The sequence below is a fragment of the Miniopterus natalensis genome, chromosome 13 (assembly GCF_054644295.1).
Source record: "Miniopterus natalensis isolate mMinNat1 chromosome 13, mMinNat1.hap1, whole genome shotgun sequence".
In the NCBI taxonomy this organism is placed as follows: domain Eukaryota; kingdom Metazoa; phylum Chordata; class Mammalia; order Chiroptera; family Miniopteridae; genus Miniopterus; species Miniopterus natalensis.
The window spans coordinates 3,875,481-3,892,472 of record NC_142093.1 but is presented as its reverse complement, the minus strand read 5'-3'; positions in this window follow the sequence as shown (position 1 = coordinate 3,892,472).

Here is a 16,992-nt window from a genome sequence, read left to right as displayed (position 1 = left end):
GAGCCTGCGGGTGGGGGGAGCCTGCACCTGGGGGGAGCCTGCGGGTGGGGGGAGCCTGCGCCTGGAGGGTGCCTGCTCCTGGGGGGATCCTGCACCTGGAGGGTGCCTGCGCCTGGGGGGAGCCTGTGCCTGGAGGGAGCCTGCGGGTGGGGGGAGCCTGCACCTGGAGGGTGCCTGCGCCTGGGGGGAGCCTGCGCCTGGAGGGTGCCTGCTCCTGGGGGGATCCTGCACCTGGAGGGTGCCTGCGCCTGGGGGGAACCTGTGCCTGGAGGGAGCCTGCGGGTGGGGGGAGCCTGCGCCTGGGGGGAGCCTGCGGGTGGGGGGAGCCTGCGCCTGGAGGGTGCCTGCGCCTGGGGGGAGCCTGGGCGTGAGGGGGGGCGGGAGCTCAGCCAGGACGCATGTCCTCAAGTAGCACGGTGCCCTCCCTGATTTCCTCTCCTCCCTTCTCTCTTCTTTTTTCTTTCTTCCTTCCTTACAACCTCCCTAAACCCTTTGTGAGCTACTCCTCCCTGTCTTTTATTCTTTCTTTCCATCTCTCGGTCCCTCTCCCTTCAAACTCTGCCTCCCTCTCTCCAGTCTCCCCGCTCCCTCCAGAGCTAAAAAGCGCAGTCCGGCCTCTCCTTCTGGCCTCCAGCTCCCGGGCTGTGCGGCCACCGGGATATTCAGTCAACGCTGGTTTTCTTTAGGCAGCTTCCCTCCTCCTGCCTCTGGTCCCTCCTTCCCTTCCTGTCCTTCCTTCTCATCAGATTAAGGTAATTTACAAGCACTTAGTGCTTACTTTCCTGTGACTTTTTCTCCAAATTTGGTTAGATTTATAGATCCATAATTTTCTCTTCCCATTCATGTCTATAAATGGACGCAAAGGGGTTCTGAGGTGCAGTCTCCGGCTCTCCTTTTTCCATCCTAGGCAGGGCTGGGGGCAAATCTAAACGAATGGCCTCCTAGACCTGCTCACCCTGACGGGCCTCCCGGAGGACTCCCCGCGGGCAGAGGCGCGGCGAGCGGCCAGGTGGGCCCCAGGCCCCGCTGCGCGCCCTCACGGCTGGCACTGCCTGGTGTTCCCCGAGCGAGGATGGGACAGGCAGAGAAAGAGGGGAGGTGGCAGGAGGAGGAGCCCCGGTTCTCAGTGTCTCAGCCGAGCTCTGTGAAGACAAAATGTGCAGTTGGATTAGCCAAAGACAAACATGGAGCATTGGCCTTCGAATCCAGGGGACTGAACCATATACAACCTCAGGGCTAGGCCAGCGATCGAGCAACAGTCCCCCTGCCTCCCTCTGGAGGTGACTTGCTGGGGTTCTCTTCTTCTGGGGACCTGGGGACAGGAGCAGGAAGGAGATGGCAAGTGGGGGGGGGTGCAGGGAATGAAACAGAGCATGGCTGGGCTTGGAGGTCAGCTCCACTCGGCCACCCACCGGCTGAGCAACCCCAGCGTGGCCATCAGTGCCCTGGCCTCAGTGTCTCAGGTCCCCCACTCACACTGTGGGACTGTGGGCGTGTTGACTTTGGCGAATCTCCATTTCCTCGCATATATGAGTGTGACGACACCCACTTAGGTTAATAGAAGGGTTAGGAATGACGAGCCCAGAGCACAGAATAGCTGTAGCTGCCCTGACTGTGACTGTGATCATTACACAGGAGAAAGGGGGGGGCAGTCACTTAAGGGATTACTTTGGACAGGACGCTGGCAGGGGACTCGGCCATGACGGTCAGCTCTGGGCTCCGGCCTGAGCGCTCCCTGGATCTGAGTGTGTGCCTGGAGGGAAGCACCCAGAATGCTCACCAGATGGGTGTTGTATAAATAGCATCCCTGCTGCTGGGGCTCCTGCCCAAACTTCCTTACCAAGAACTTACTGTGTCTGCACTTCCCCTGCCCCAGCCTCTCCCACTGGCTGGCCTGGCCCTTGGTCACCCTTGGACATGTCCCCACCAGAGGGGTCCAGAGACTCCATCCGTGCACAGTGGGCAGCTGGTGGCCGCGGGCCTCCTCAGCGATCTATTTAATCAAAAGAGAGCAGCACCGGGGATCCGGCAACACCGGAGTCCCATCCAAGCTTACAGGCGCATCTCCATCTGGCTGAGCGCCTCCTGTCTGGGACGCAGCCACCCACGCCATCCCTTCCCTCCGACGGCGGGCCCGCGGTGATTCAGCGCCCGGTAGGAGCGGCGGGACCATCTCCGCAGCCGGCTGCTGACAGCGCAGGAAGCGTGGGCCGCGCTCCCGGCCCGGGAGCCCACTCACATCCGAGCTGTGGGGGACCCGGCGCCCCTGTCGCTGCCGCTATTCTTAGCCTTATTAGCTCTGCGTTATCTTAGAGAAACGAAGGGCAGGGAGGCACGGAGAGAGGTTGTCGCTAGTACCTGCGGGCCTTGGACATTTATTTTTGCTTCACGGAGACTCAGTTTCCTGATCCATACAATGAAAATGGGCTGTCCTCTCCTGTCATCATGGAGGGTTGTCACTAGACTCAAGAGAGAGGACAACAAACGTGAAAGACCGTGGCCAACTGGAAAACACCTCGTTTGGTTATTGTAAACACATTGCTCCCCCGTGAAAACATACTCTCTGGTTTATCCTGAAGGCCTTCCCTTTAAACTCCACATGCATGCGGGGCGGAGGCAGGGCTGTGGCCAGGGCTTGGGAGGTTGGGAGGACAGAGAAGGTTGACGGTCTCCCGGTAAATGGGGGACACATTCCAGATTTCCAGAGTTTGCTGAACTAAATTCTTCCTTTCTCATCTTCTCCGCTTCCTCTGTCCCCGCATTCCTCTTTCAGAGTCTGTTCTTTGCCAGGCACTGATGCTATAGCGATGCAATGATGTGACATCGCCAAGGAGCCAAGAGAGAAAAAGGGGAGACAGAGGGGGAAACTAAACCATGGTGTGAGGGGCTGTAACGGGACAGGTGACAGGTTCAGGAGCCCATGGAGAGGTGACCTGATCGGCTCTGTGCATGACCCTGGGAGCCTGAGAGAGCTAGTGTCACCTCCATTTTACAGATGGAGAACCTGAGAGTCAGGAAGCCCGGATGGCTTGTCTCAGGTCAAAAATCATAAGTGAGGTAGGCTGGACTCAACCCAGTCACCCATGGTTCCAAATATCACTCTTTTTCTATTATACCATCCTGTGCAACTTTGGCTGCACTGGGGGAAATATGATGCTGTTAAACAAGCAAAAGACCTCCTTTACTGCATCAGATTATCATCTCTCTAAGGAGGTGAAGAGAGCACTCCTCTCATGGCCCCTAAGTCACTACCAGAGGCCTTTTATTTCAGACCCTCCTCCCTGCTCTCAGCCTTTATGTTCTTACACTAAGACTCTGTCACTGAGGCGGCCTTCCTGAGGCTGGACCCTCCTCTTTCCTTCCCATAGACGATCTAAACACCCCATCAGCTCAGTGTCTACAGGACACGGGCAAATTCTTAAGGCCCTTCTAGGTTCCGTCACTCTAGTGTCCCTTGGCCGAACCCACCTTCACTTTCTCCCAAGTTTGCCCAACTGAACTTGATCTCTGCTCTTATCTCCTGAGGTGCTAGCAGCTATGGGTACAGGGAGTAAACAGAACGTAGCCCTTGGAGTCACAAGATCTGGGCTCAGCTGCCAGCTCTGCCATGAACAGTCTGCCAACTTGAGCAAGGTCACTGAGGTCTTTGAGCCTCTCTCTGTTCCTTTGTCTCTCAAACGAGAACATCAGCATTGGCCAGCAGGCTTGACTCGAGACTGAAGTGATGTGATTTATTGCTGAGAGCCGGGGAAGCGCAGTGCATTTGATTGTTCCACACGCTGAGGTCGTCTGCACACAGCCTTCTCATCCGGGGTAAGCTCTTCTGTTACCCCAGCTTTCCCGAGGTGTTAGTGGCATACTGCATCATGTAAGTTTAAGACACACAGCATGATGATTGGATATAAGTATATATTGTGGCTACCACAATAAGGTTAATTAACACACCCGTTGATCACATAGTTATCATTTTTTGTGGGTCATGAGGACTGTTAAGATCTACTCTCTTCCCAATTTGCAAGTATACAATATACAATACAGTATTGTTAACTATAGTTACCATGTTGTACAAACTTCCAGCTTTAAGCTCTTTTTTTAAAAGAAAAAACACAGTTGCCCAGCCAGCATGTCTCAGCGGTTGAGCATAGACCTATGATCCAAGAGATCGAGGTTCAGTTCCTGGTCAGGGCACATGCCCAGGTTTTGGGCTTGATCCCCAGCAGGGGGCATGCAGGAGGCAGCCGATCCATGACTCTCTCTCCCCCTCTCCCTTTCTTCCTCTGAAATCAATAAAAACATATTTAACAACAACAAAAAACCCCACAGCATGTTGAATGCCTTCAGTTCTGGAACCTTCAAATCATCTCTTCTGAAATGATCATCTTTCTGGCAGATGTCTTTGCTTCTTGAGCTCTGAAGGTGTAAATCAATTCCATCTCGGACCTGTCTGCTTGCAGGCAAGGCATCGCTTTGCTCCTCCTGCAAAATGTGTTTCTCATTCCTAATGAAGATTCCCTCCTGATATTAGCTGTTTGGAGCCCAGGAGTACAACACTTGGAGCGAGGCTCTGTGAATACAAGCTGGGAAATGTGGGCCCGGAATCAAGAATGATCGCCTCCAGCACAGTCTAGACTGTCGAGCGAGGCTCCAAGGGGAAGTGGTGGCAGAACACTCCCTGAGTCACCGAGCGTTCTGGCCGGGCCCCAGGCGTGGAGCAGGCAGCTTGCGTGTCCTCAGGAGCGCGCTCCAGCTGGCAGCCCGGCACAGAGCGACCTAACCAAGGCCGCTCCTCTCTCCCACTTCTTCCCGTCTTCCGCTTGTCTTCCATTGCAGCCGGCTGTGGCCTCCTCTGTGCAGTTCCTCTGGAAGATTTAGACAAAAGGTGGGGACCCATCCCTGGCCGAGTCTTCCTTTTACTGCCCCGTCTTTAAGTTCTAGGCTTCCGTAGAAACTCTGGGAAAGGGAGCCCAGGACTCCACCCTCCTCTAGAAGTCTGGTATCTGGCAGAGTTCCCCGAACCCACCCTCGCTCTATTGTGTGTCTTGGGGACAAAGTCTGTGTAATTTCCTTTCAGCGTGAGGGGAGTAGAAGGTCAGGGAGACAGGTTTAATTATAGCGTCTGCCACCTTATTCTAGAGACCAGGCTTCCCTGAGCCTGTTTCTTCAGCTGCAGAAAGTACATCATAATGTTGCGTTGAGTGGAATCCAAGGTGCCATTATTTCATGCTCTTCTGAGAAAGACAAAAAAAAATAAATAAAAATGCTGCCAATTAGACTGAAACCACTGACAGTTAAATACACCCTGAATCAGAGAGGTTAGAGTGTTATAAAGAAAAAATAAGTGTTTTCAAACAAATGCAACGTGGGCCTTATCTCAAAGGTTCTCGTGAAGATTAATTAAGATCCTGCACCTGAAAGTGTTTTGAAAGCTGTCAAGTCCTGTAGATACACTGTTATGTTTAATGGGGGCAGCCCAGCACCATGGAAAATCCCGGGCTCGAGGGCCAGCCCCCTCACCCCCACCCCATTCAAATCCCAGCAGCATCACGTCCTCGCTGTGTGATCACAGACAGTACCCTTTCCCCCGTGGGTCTCAGTGTCCTACTCTGTAGAATGAACAAATGATCCCTACCCTGCTTCCCTCCCACGTGTGACATCACAAGCATAAACAGGACACAGTTATACTAAAAATTATTTATTGATCTGAAACTCAAGGTAAACCGGGTATCTGCCTTTTTATTTTAATGTTTTGATTTATTTCAGAGAAAGGAAGGGAGAGGGAGAGAGAGATAGAAACATCAATGATGAAAGAGCCATCGATCAGCTGCCTCCTGCACACCCCCTACTGGGGATCGAGCCCACAACCTGGGCCTGTGCCCCAACAGAGAATCAAACCGTGACCCCCTGGTTCATGGGTTGACGCTCAACCACTGAGCCACGCCGGCCGGGCTGGGTATGTGTATTTTTATTTGCTAAATCTAGCAACCCTCTGTAAGCTCCAGGGATCAACCAATGTAAGCGGCCAAGCGCTCTGGGTCAGAGGAATGAGACCGGGGGTTTCCAGTGGGCAGGCTCGAAGGCGAGTCCATGGTGACTGGACGCCAAGGATTCCCACAGGCTCCCCGGGAGGGGGGCCTGGAGGCAGCAAGGGGGTGAGGGGCTCTGGGGCTCTAGGGGAGTCTGAGAGACAGCACGGGCCGGACGCCGCCTGGACGGCCGAAGGCTGGGTGGCAGGCGGCGCTCAGGTGCCGTCTCATGAAAGGCCAGAGGCAACAGGCTCCGAGTAAACGCCCTCAAAGGAAAGATGCCCGAGGGAGCGGCGGCAGGATGGAGGCGAACTCGAGTTACGCGGAGAGAGGACGCGGTCCGGTGTTTTTCAGTGAATGAAGGGAAAGCTGTAACTTATTAATTTGTTATTTTTGTAATATTTTCAAATACAGGATTTTTTTCCTATTTCTTCTCCACTTTTTTATCCACAAAAATGTTTCTCCTACGTCGTGAGCAATTGCTTTTCGCAAGCGGAGTCTCCAGCCGCACCAGCGTGGCCCATGTAAAGTTCATGTCTCTCCGTCGGGTCCCCCTGGAGGGAGTCCTAGGTCAGCTCCGGCTCCGTCCTTAATGCCACCTTGTTCCGAGGAGAAGGCAGAGCTTGTGTGGCGCTGGGCTTGTTTGGCCTTTGGAGTTGCTAAATTCAGGTCTTTGATATTTGACCATGTTTCTGAGCTATTGAAAGAGACTTGGATGCTGGTCAGTAGGAAATGAATGGCATTTGTGTTCTCGGAACACACTCATTCCTGTGAATTAGGTGGACCGGGGTTAGGGTTCCTGGTTTACCAGCGAGGAGACTGAGTCCCGGGACTGAAAGCGCTGGCGGCGCTCTTGCGACGGGTCGGTGAGAGCTGGCTCGGCCCTGGCCCCCTCCTTCCCACCCCCCCGAGAGCCACCTTGGCACCTGGGTTACACCACCTGGGCCCCTGGCCTCGTCTGGGAAACGCGATGAGTGCCGCCGATCCGCGGGGCTGTTTGGAAAATCACATGAAACAGCATGTACGGAAAGGTAAACTCCAAAGCGGAGTGTGCGTATTAGCAATTCTTATATATTTAGTTAGTTTATTGTCAGGACTGGAAGAAGAATCTCAATCTTTTTATTTTATTTTAATTTTTTTAAGATTTTTTTAATTGATTTTTAGAGAGAGAGGGAGAGAGGAAGAGAGAGAAACATTGATGTGGGAGCGTCGACTGGCCGCCTCCTGCGCACCCTCGGCCAACCAACTGAGCCACACCAGCCAGGGCAGAATCTCAGTCCTTCTAGATGAAGCCTTTCTCCCCCATTTTCAGCACGTGCACCCTCGTGTAGGTAAGAGAACCACTTTCCAAGGGCGAGTCTTGTTTTTTTGCTGGGCTCTCCAGCTCTTGTCTGCAGTCAGGGGAAGCTAACCTGGACTTCGGGGCACCTCTTACAAGGCAGAGGGCGTGGAACAACTGTCTGCTGATGGGCAGGTCCGCGTGCAGGTCATAAGGGGAAGCTACAGAAAAAGGATCTTTAAGGAAACCGAATCTTTTTTTCTTGATTTTGTATCTTGAGGAAGAGGGCTGTCCATAAAGAGCAAACTATTAAGAGCAAGAGACGCTCAAAATCTTTCTCAGTAAAATGTCAGTTTTGTTAAGAAGAACAGAAAAACAAGAATATTTTGGAAATGGGAGATTTGTTGCCAATCCGCAAGACTGATTTCCAGAAGCGCCGCGTGGAGAACACGTTTGGTGTCAGTCATCAAACTTGTAGACACCGTTTCCAGGACCTGTATTATTAAACGTGTCATTTAGACATGGACACTGAAAGCCAGAGGAAATCTTAGCAACCACATAAGCCAGATCCTGCTTCTTGCTGATTTCGAAAACAAAGTCTAAACAAGAATGGATTTTGACTGGGCCACATAGCAAACAAGGGCAGAGCCAGGAACAGCGTCCAGACTGCCTGGCTCTCGGGATCGGCAGGCCTCAGGTGCTCGGGGCTCTGTCTGCCTTTCGTGGAATTTGCATGCATGCTCCTACCTGCAGCGTGGACAGACTGCTTCTCGTTTGCATTGCTTGCCCGTAGCATGGCCACGCAGTAACCAAGCATCTGGCATCATCATAATGTCAACATTTCCTGGGGACGACTCCATTATAGTGACTTTCTCTATGAAACTGACCTTATTCATGATGAGTTCGTACGGCTCCTGCATCTTTACTGAGACAGGAAACACACAGTCCCCTCTGAAGAGGAGATGGTGGGAGCTGGCTCTTCCCGGGGCTCTAGACCCCTAAACTGATCGTTTAATCCTCGGCATAGCCCCCCTTCCTCAACAGGCTCAGATGCTCAGTAGCACTGAGCTCTTTTTGAATAACATCCATTTAAAAGATGCTGGCTCCGTTTACTGTTCACAAAAAGCTTAGAAAAGAACCATCCGGGTTGCAGAGACTGGGTAGGAAAATGATCTGCTGGTTTTAAAAAAATCAAAAACACAACAAAGCAACAAGGCACAAATGCCGCAGAGGCAAACTGTCTATGACAAACTAAGCTCAGGTCTCAGAGTTAGAAAAAAGCGTGTTACCCCTTGTCAACTAGATTCAGATATTAGACCATGAGCAGCATGCACCCACTCCCGCCTTTTTCGCCTGGAGTGCTAGGATCCCAAGGCTAGAATGTCGCTCTCAGTGCTCACGCCCTCTCCCAGCCGGTGCCCCTAAGAATCATCTGATGGTCCCGCCAGTTTGCCTTTTAACTTGAGACCAAGGGGTTGAGTTTCATCTTTCCTGCGCTTTACTTTGAACTGCCAGGAATCAGTGTTGCAATTCGTCAATACTTTAAAAAAAAGTACAGTAAGGTGCGAGGGGATCCAGGAATTTATTATATCAATTTAAAGAGAAAGCAGGGATGGAACAGACAGTGGTGCCGCTCTGCTCCTCCCACCTGCGCGCTCTCGCCCGCTCCTGCGATGAAACTCTTCCGCGACGCCCCTTGATGCTGGTGGGCCTGTCAATCACAGCTCCCAGGTCCCCCCACCAGCGTTGGCACCCGCACGCTGTTGACCAGTGCAAGTGCCCCTATGGCCCTGGCTCCACTGGTTTGTTCAGAGATCAGCGAGAGACCCAAGCAGAACCAATCATATTACTCCCTGGGTGTCTACGTGCCTCCGGGAGAGGAAAGGGTTCTTTCTGCTGCAGTTAGAAGCCTGGGACTGCCGACAGCCCTACCCACTCTCCGGAGGCGGGCTGAGACTGATGAAGCCAAGCAGAGATAAGCACGGTGGGGAGAGAGAGAGGCAGGGAGAAAGCAAATCCGGATGTTTTCACTTAAGTTCTTGGATCCTAACTTATTTGGGGCCGAACGGAGAAGGAAACGGCCCCGTCGATGCTTGAGCTTCTTGACTTGGCCGAGCCTAAAGCTGGACATGCTCAAAGGTTTCCAATAGGTTCTATTGTTTCTCTTGTCCGGATCATTTCCGTTGAGTTTTTACACTTACAGATCAAGAGTTTTCTGAATAAGAGAAAAAGGCAGCGTGAGTCAACTTGGTGGGTCAACCAAAGGAGTCTTGTCTTCAGATGAAATCTTACGTGGAGTCCCGCCCAGCAGAGAAAGAGATAGAAGTGGCTCCTCTGTGGTCCATGTGGGGATGCGCGAGCAGAGATGTGGAGCCCAGTTTGCTCCCCTCTGCAGCTTCACAGTAGACCTTGGGGCATCTCCGTGGGACCCTAGGGCCTCAGGTAACCAACTTTAGAACGACCTGAGATGTACCGACTCTAGAGCTCCCCAGGTTAGGAACTCGGGGAAGGCAGGGGCCGCATCCGTCCGGTTCTCTTTCATATCCCAGTGCCACGCAGGGTGGCTGGGCCGTAAGTGAGCAATAATTTTATGCAGAATGGATGATGGAATTATTTTCTATTTGTGTCCCCTTAACTAAGTGTCGCATTCCCCTTCTTAAGTATGAGTTTCTCCCGTAGCTGCCGAGAGGTTGAAGGGGACACAATGTGTATCTTTTCTTACGTGATTTTCTTTCCACCTATTTCCTCCAAACTCTGTAGATGCCTGTTGCATTCACACAATGACACACAAGCCTTGGAGTCAGGAACCTGTTTGTGTAGGCCCGGGTCCGCTGTGGTGTGACTTTGTGCAGGCCCCTCTCTCCTCTGGGCCTCCGTTTCCTCTCTGGTGAAGTGAGGAGGCTGAGCCGGAGGAGCCCTGAGATCCATCCAAGTCTATCATTCCATGGCTCAGTATAGAGCAGGATATTGATGACTCACTGAGCAGGATAAACAAGCTCTCCCAACATGCCGTCTGCTAAAGTAATGAGCAATGAGCGGAACTCTTTCTAAACAGAAAAAAATTTTCACACCAGACAGAGTCCAAAACCTCGGAGGGTTAAGTGAGGGGAACTATAATACTAAGCAGATGAATCCTCTAAAATAACATTGCAACACCTCCTGGCATTTCTATCCTTGTTTCCATAGGATCTCTCCTGAGTGATTTAACTGCTCTGCATGGGGACACCTGAGGTCACCTCCAGTCCTGGCCCTGGTCCCACCCAGCCCAGAACACCCTTTGCACAGCATTGCAGGAAGGTCTTGGGTACACAGGACGTACAGACTGCCTTGCAAAGGCCTCCCAGGGACACTGTGGGCTCATCAGCTGCCAGCTGGTAATTGTGATTCCTTCCTCTCTCCTCTAAGCAAATATCTGTTGCAAAGATCCCTAAGATTCATAGGAAGGAAATTAATATAGAGAGACCAAAACTGGCCACCCAATAATAATTGGAAGACATTATTGCATCACCTAAATCTACTATCCTGTATATATATCACAATAGACATATGAGGTAGGTAACAGCATCCCTAAGTTACAGAGGAAGAAGCCGAAACACAGAAACGCTGAGTAACTTGGGCAACATCATTCCACTTCACAGAGGCAGGACCACAATTCCAACCAAGAGCATCTCACTCGGTTTCTGTTTTCAACCCTGTTATGTCTCTAGCACGGGAGGCTATGTTTTCCTATAGTAAATGTGAAAAACAGGATGAAACTATTTTCTTTAACTGACACAATACTGGCACAGTAACCTGTGAGTCCAGGTGAGAGCAAGTCATGGAATCAGATGTGGGATCCAGAAGGACAAATGGCCCAAGTGGACAAAGCTGTACTTAGCTACCTGAGTATGGGTGAGAATTTGTCCCCAACATCCCTGCATTGGACAGTCCTGGGCTGTTCTCCTGGCTTGTTCTACAACAGGAGCATCCCCAAAACGAGAGGCTGAGGCCTGGCTCTCAGCAAACCCTGTAACAAGAGTCATTCATAATCCTGTTGGCAGAAATTTTAATCCTAGGAAACTAATCAAGACTCTGGTCTAGAGGGCTCTCTCCAGGGTCTTCCTAGATGGCCTCTGTGCCCACGAAACCTGTCTCCCTTCACTAAGCTTTATATTCCTGGGAAAGTGGTGCTACCCATTTCAACGCCAAGCACACACCTTTGGGGACCTTGGAGGGACTGGCCAATATAATCAGGAATAGCCTGTATCTATGTCTGTGACAAAATAGATCCTGAAAACTGCTTATCATATCTCTGTACGCAACTTACAACAGCAGAAGAAAAAATAGTTTCAGAGTTTGATGACCGGAAAAGTGTGTTTTTGCTAATGAATTAATAAATTTTACTTGCTCAGACACAGTGCGTTTCATAGCCAGTTGTGTTTAGCTTTGGGCAGGGGCAGCCAGTAATATGCCACAGACTGGGACCGACGGGCCTTCTGGTCACTCTACCTAAGACCACTCATCCCCACTTCACCTCACAAGTTGTTATCCTTCAGGGCTCGATCCGGCCACACTGTATCTCAGTGGATCCTTCTTTACCTCCCCAAGGCCGGAGCGCGTGGCCCCACAATTCCTGCAGCTCCCGGAGACCCCAGAAATTCTCCCGGGGCTTTGCGAGGCTCTGCTTTCTTGTTGGCCTCCCCCCGGACCCTGAGACCCCCACGGGCAGGAATCACGTGTCCTTTGTGTCTGCATTTCCTGAACAGTGTGTGCGCAGAAAACGTCATCGGGAGTGTTTGCTGATTTAGTGTCTGATTGAGTAAACACACGAAGGCAGCAAGCAGGGAGGGAGGGGGGAGGGAGGGAGGAGTGGAAGAAATAACGATAGAGGGGGGCCGCACTGGATTCATGTTCGTTCTAAAGATCACCCCAGATTTTTCAGCTATTTACCTTTTCCTCCTGTGCCCTTTGGTCCTTTGCTTTCTATCCTTAAAGTTGTATATGCTTATTTTATCAAGAAAGAAGTAAAAGGACCTACGGCAATGTATAAATATATATGAGAGCTCTATTGGAGGACGTGGCTGTCATAATACCAAAACAAGTGACAGTGCTGCTCACCCCAGTCTCACCGCCACGTGAGTAGAGTCACGTGGAAGTGGATGGTCGGTACATCTGGGTCATGGGAGGTGAATAGGCCACAGGGAAACTGGCACAATAGCCTTATGGGTCAGAGCTGCAAACCGTGTCCCCTATCAGAGGTGCAGCCTGTAGGCCCTCCCCGCCGGGAAAGGCGTCTATAAGCTGGTGAGAAGGTTGATGCCCCTGAGACCGTCCCTGGGACGATCTGCGACTAAGCGGTACAAACTGCAGGGCCAGGCCAGGCCACCGGCCAGCCTGCGCCATCCCCTGCCCATGGTGTCTGCAGTTCCACCCACCACTCCCCCGTGGCTAGCTCTTGCAACAGACTATTTCCGAAATCAGCAAAACAGTTGTCAATATTCCCATTTTGTAAGTCACACTTGGGTTCAGAGAGTTTAAGGGATTCGGCCAAACTCATATATTGAAAGAGTGGCAGCATGTGAGATGTGAGCCATGCTTTTCTCATCTCTCACACATCTCAGTCTTCTCATTGCCAAGGGCCACTGAAATCTCCGTGGGACTCCACACAGGCCACTGAAATCTCCGTGGGGCTCCACATCAGGCCACTGAAATCTCCGTGGGGCTCCACATCAGGCCACTGAAATCTCCGTGGGGCTCCACATCAGGCCACTGAAATCTCCGTGGGGCTCCACAGCGGGTCACTGAAATCTCCTTGGGGCTCCACACCAGGTCCGGAGCCCAGGGGTCTGCTCCATTGATCTGGTGGGTAGGACTCACCGAGGTGTTCCCCGCAGGCAAGGGTCAGAACCTCAGCTGGGGTGGATGATGTGTGTGGGGCCTGGAAAAGCATGTTTAATAACATAGCAAGTCTGTACTTAGCAAATGAGAGACATGCATTCTAAAAATATACTAACTACAGAAAATAAAGTTTAACAGAAGTTGCCTCATTATGAAAATAAGCTGAAGATAAACTCTTGGGGAAAATATCAGAAAATCCAGCTAAAAGGGTGGGATGCAAAGATGGCCAAGCTCACCCAAGGGTCCCAACTGTCCTGTCAAAAGGTCATCCAGCAGGAGCGGCCTCCAATGCACCCCAGGCTGAGCAGTCTCAGGCCACCACTCTCCGTACTTCGGGAAGTTGCCTGCTGCCCCTGGTGACCGTTGTAAAAATCATATAAACACGCCCTCTCACACTGAGACAAACGGCATTGCTCTCCGGAACAGCAGCTCTGGCCAAAGGCATCCGGCTGCACCGGCTTCGTGAAGAGACAAGAGTCTCTTCGACCTGGTGCTCATTCTACCGGCAAGTGTCTGTTGATGACCAGTCACTCCCCAGGCCCAATGGGAGGGTTCAAGAATAAATGTGTCCTGGTGCCTGCAAGAAGCCCGTATATTCTAGGCTTCAGTCCCTTAAATGGTAGAAAGAGTCGAGACGGTTGATCAGATCATAGCTGTTCTTAGTACTTACAACTCTGTGCACCACCCAGCTGCCAGCTGGAGTCAATGTGCTAAAAACGACATGTCCTCCTATGTAATGAAGACAATTGTCATCATTTTTAGAAAAGACACTCTCTCCAGCTCACCAGTTGTTCTTTGCTTTCCCTCCCTGCCTGCCCTCCCCGCCTTGGCGTAATCATTTCAGCCATGAGATTCATATCTGACTCCTGTGTTCTGGAAACTGTGCGAGTGAGACACGGCTTCATTCATTCAACACACATTTGATGAACCCTGACTCTCCCGGGACCTGTGCGGGCCACTGGAATAGAGAGTGGAGTTAGACTGGGCCCTGTCCTCAAGGGGACCACAGTCCCAAGGTGGAGTGGGCCCCCAGGGAGGTGGCAGCTCGAGCAGGCCTTCCTGGAAGGGGTGACCCCAGAGCTGGGCCTTGAAGGACAATGGTTAGGTGAGTCTGAAATGTCTCTACCATCCAAATAGCAAGTCTCAAAATAGACTGTCGAGCAAAATACATCCAGAGACCTGGAAGCATTGAACAGATTTTGGGCAGGGGGAGGGGACAAGAAGAGATTAACCAAAGAATTTATATGCATATATATATAACCCATGGACACAGACACAGACAATAGTGTGGTAGGCCTGGGGGATGGGGGGACGGGATGTCAAAGGGCAGGGGAAAGGGGGACATATGTAATACTTTGAACAACAAAGATAAATTTTTTAAAATTTAAAAAATTAAAATTAAAATAAAAGCTAAAAAAAAAAAAAAAAACACAAAATAGTACCTGTGTACCATAAGGCACATGGGAGGCTTAAGGTATGTGTTTGTTTTTACAATGACTAAGGAGCTTATATTTTAAAATTCCTTTTCATGCCCTAAGTGTGGTTCAGCAGGGCGAGCATTTTACTAGATGTCAAAGGACCTGGGCCCTGGCGTGGCTCTGTAGTCTTGGAAAGATGCTAATCGGTGTCCGAGACCTGGCCTTGCAGGGCCAATGTCTTCATCTCCACATCTCTGCATCCCAGGGCTCTGGGAACAGCGGTGCTGGTGGCCGGAAGATAAACATCAGCAATTCTCAGGAGGCGGGTGGGTCTCCAACTCCTGCTCCCTTCGGACCCCTCCCTAGGAAGCCCTCCAGGCCCTCTTCCCAGCTTCCTCCCGGGCCCCAGAGATCTCTTCCGTCCCAGGAAAGGAAGAGGCCAGCCCATTGTTTCTCCTTCCTATGGGCCGGGTCCTTCCAGGAAGGATGTGCACTTCCCTTTGAAGTCTGGATTCATTTCTTTCTCACAAGGAATGATCAGAGAACTGGGAATCCCACTGGCTCTGGAAACGGACCGCCTCCAGCCCGTGTCTCTGCAAGGAGCTACAAGCTCCCGCCGCGCCTGCGCCATACCACGCACAGATGCGGTCAGGACATATTTAAACTGAGCACCTAAATCTTTGGAGTGGGGTTGACGTTTTCCTAAGAGTCACCTGCTTGACCTACCTCACAAATGGCGTGGATCAAGGCAGGGGACCCAGAAAGCTGCCTCTGAGATTCCCCCTTCAGGAAAGGACTCCTTGAGGGTGGCTGGTTGGCAGCTGGTGGCTGATACCTCGTTCAAGTCCAGCTCAGCTTGGGAGCTGAGGTCCTGCTCTTCTCCGGGTGGCCCAGCCAATGCCTAGGTGGGTCCCCGTTCCCCCTCCTTGAAAGCTCTCCATCGAGTCTCAACTGCAGTGCCATTGCCCAGTCAAAAGACCACCTATGGTGCCCTTGGCTGATCACCGTAGCAGTTGCTATTCCAGCTTGGCACAGGTCTCAGCCCTTGGCACACCCTGACACAGCTAAGGTCCTTATAAAAGTTAAGTGACTTGCTGAGTTACAGCTAAAATGAAAATTAGGATTCAGAGCCCAGGCCAGCTACTCCCCAAGCCCTGCCTCCCTCCCAGCAGCCCAGGCCCCTTGCCCTGCCCCAGGTCCTGATTAAGTAGCAAGGGGGGGAGGTACTATCCCCAAAGGGATCAGAGAATAAAAGGTTCCTGGCTGGCTAAGCTGGAGACACTGCGGGAGCGAGCTGGCCGGCTCTGGGTCCCCACCAAGGCGGAAGCTCGTTCTACAGAGGCTGGGAGTGTGCGCCCACGGCTCCCTGCCCCGGCAACCACGCAGTGACAGTGCACAGCTCAAACAGGCCCTCATTAGGCAGCGGGCCCGTTTCTGCCTAATCCCAGGCACTGAAAGAGCAGGGAAATTGGATCGGCCTATCTGAGGCCTAACAAAAGCCACCGGTGGGCTCCAAACCTTGCAGACGCTGTTTCCCAACGATGTAACTCCTAGAAACCTGGGGTTGGAAGGAAAGTTAGCAGCACAGAGAGTCCCCTGGCACCAATTACACCTCAATTAACAGCTGTGACTGCAAACCTCCCACGTGCCAGTCGCTGGGTCGGGTGATGCTGAGGACACAGAGGTGGCATCCTTGGATGACAAACATTTTGTGGGTTTAGAGGATTGGTGCAATCGACTAGAAAGCCACGTCCTTGTACACCACACACCAGTCTCTGCTCGGACTGGGGATGAGTTTATCCACAGCAAGGCACCCATGGCTTTCACCTGGGCAAGTCTCAGGACACTTCTCACGCACTGTTCCTCTTCCTTCATTCCGATTCGGCTGTTACCTCCTCGAGGACACCTGACAGACCTAGACAGGTGGGTGCCCATCCTCCGGGCCCCCTAAACCCGTGTGCCTGCCCCACCACTCCATCCTGCCTGCCCACGGCCTGTCTGTTTCCCCGACCTGCAGAGAAATCACCCGGGAGGCATTACTTAGCATTTCAGGATGTCACTCCTATTAAATGGGGAGCGCGGTGGGTGGGGTGCCTGCTAGAAACCACCCGGCTGACATTCTGTGGCTCTGACAGCAGGGCTCCTGGGCTGTCCCTCGTTTCCCGGAGGTGCGTGAGCTCTGTGGAAGTTTCCAACCGGGTGTGAAGCAGATGCAGCTTTTCCTGGGGAATCGCGTGGAAGCCTGGATCACTGGGTCCCAGGTAAGTGGCTACTGCACAGCTTTTAATACACTCACCCTGAGAACCTCTGGGTTCAAATCCTAGAAAGGGTAACAACAGGCTTTAGGAGCCAACAGACTTGGGGCTCATGTCCGACTCCATCGCTTACAGCGGGT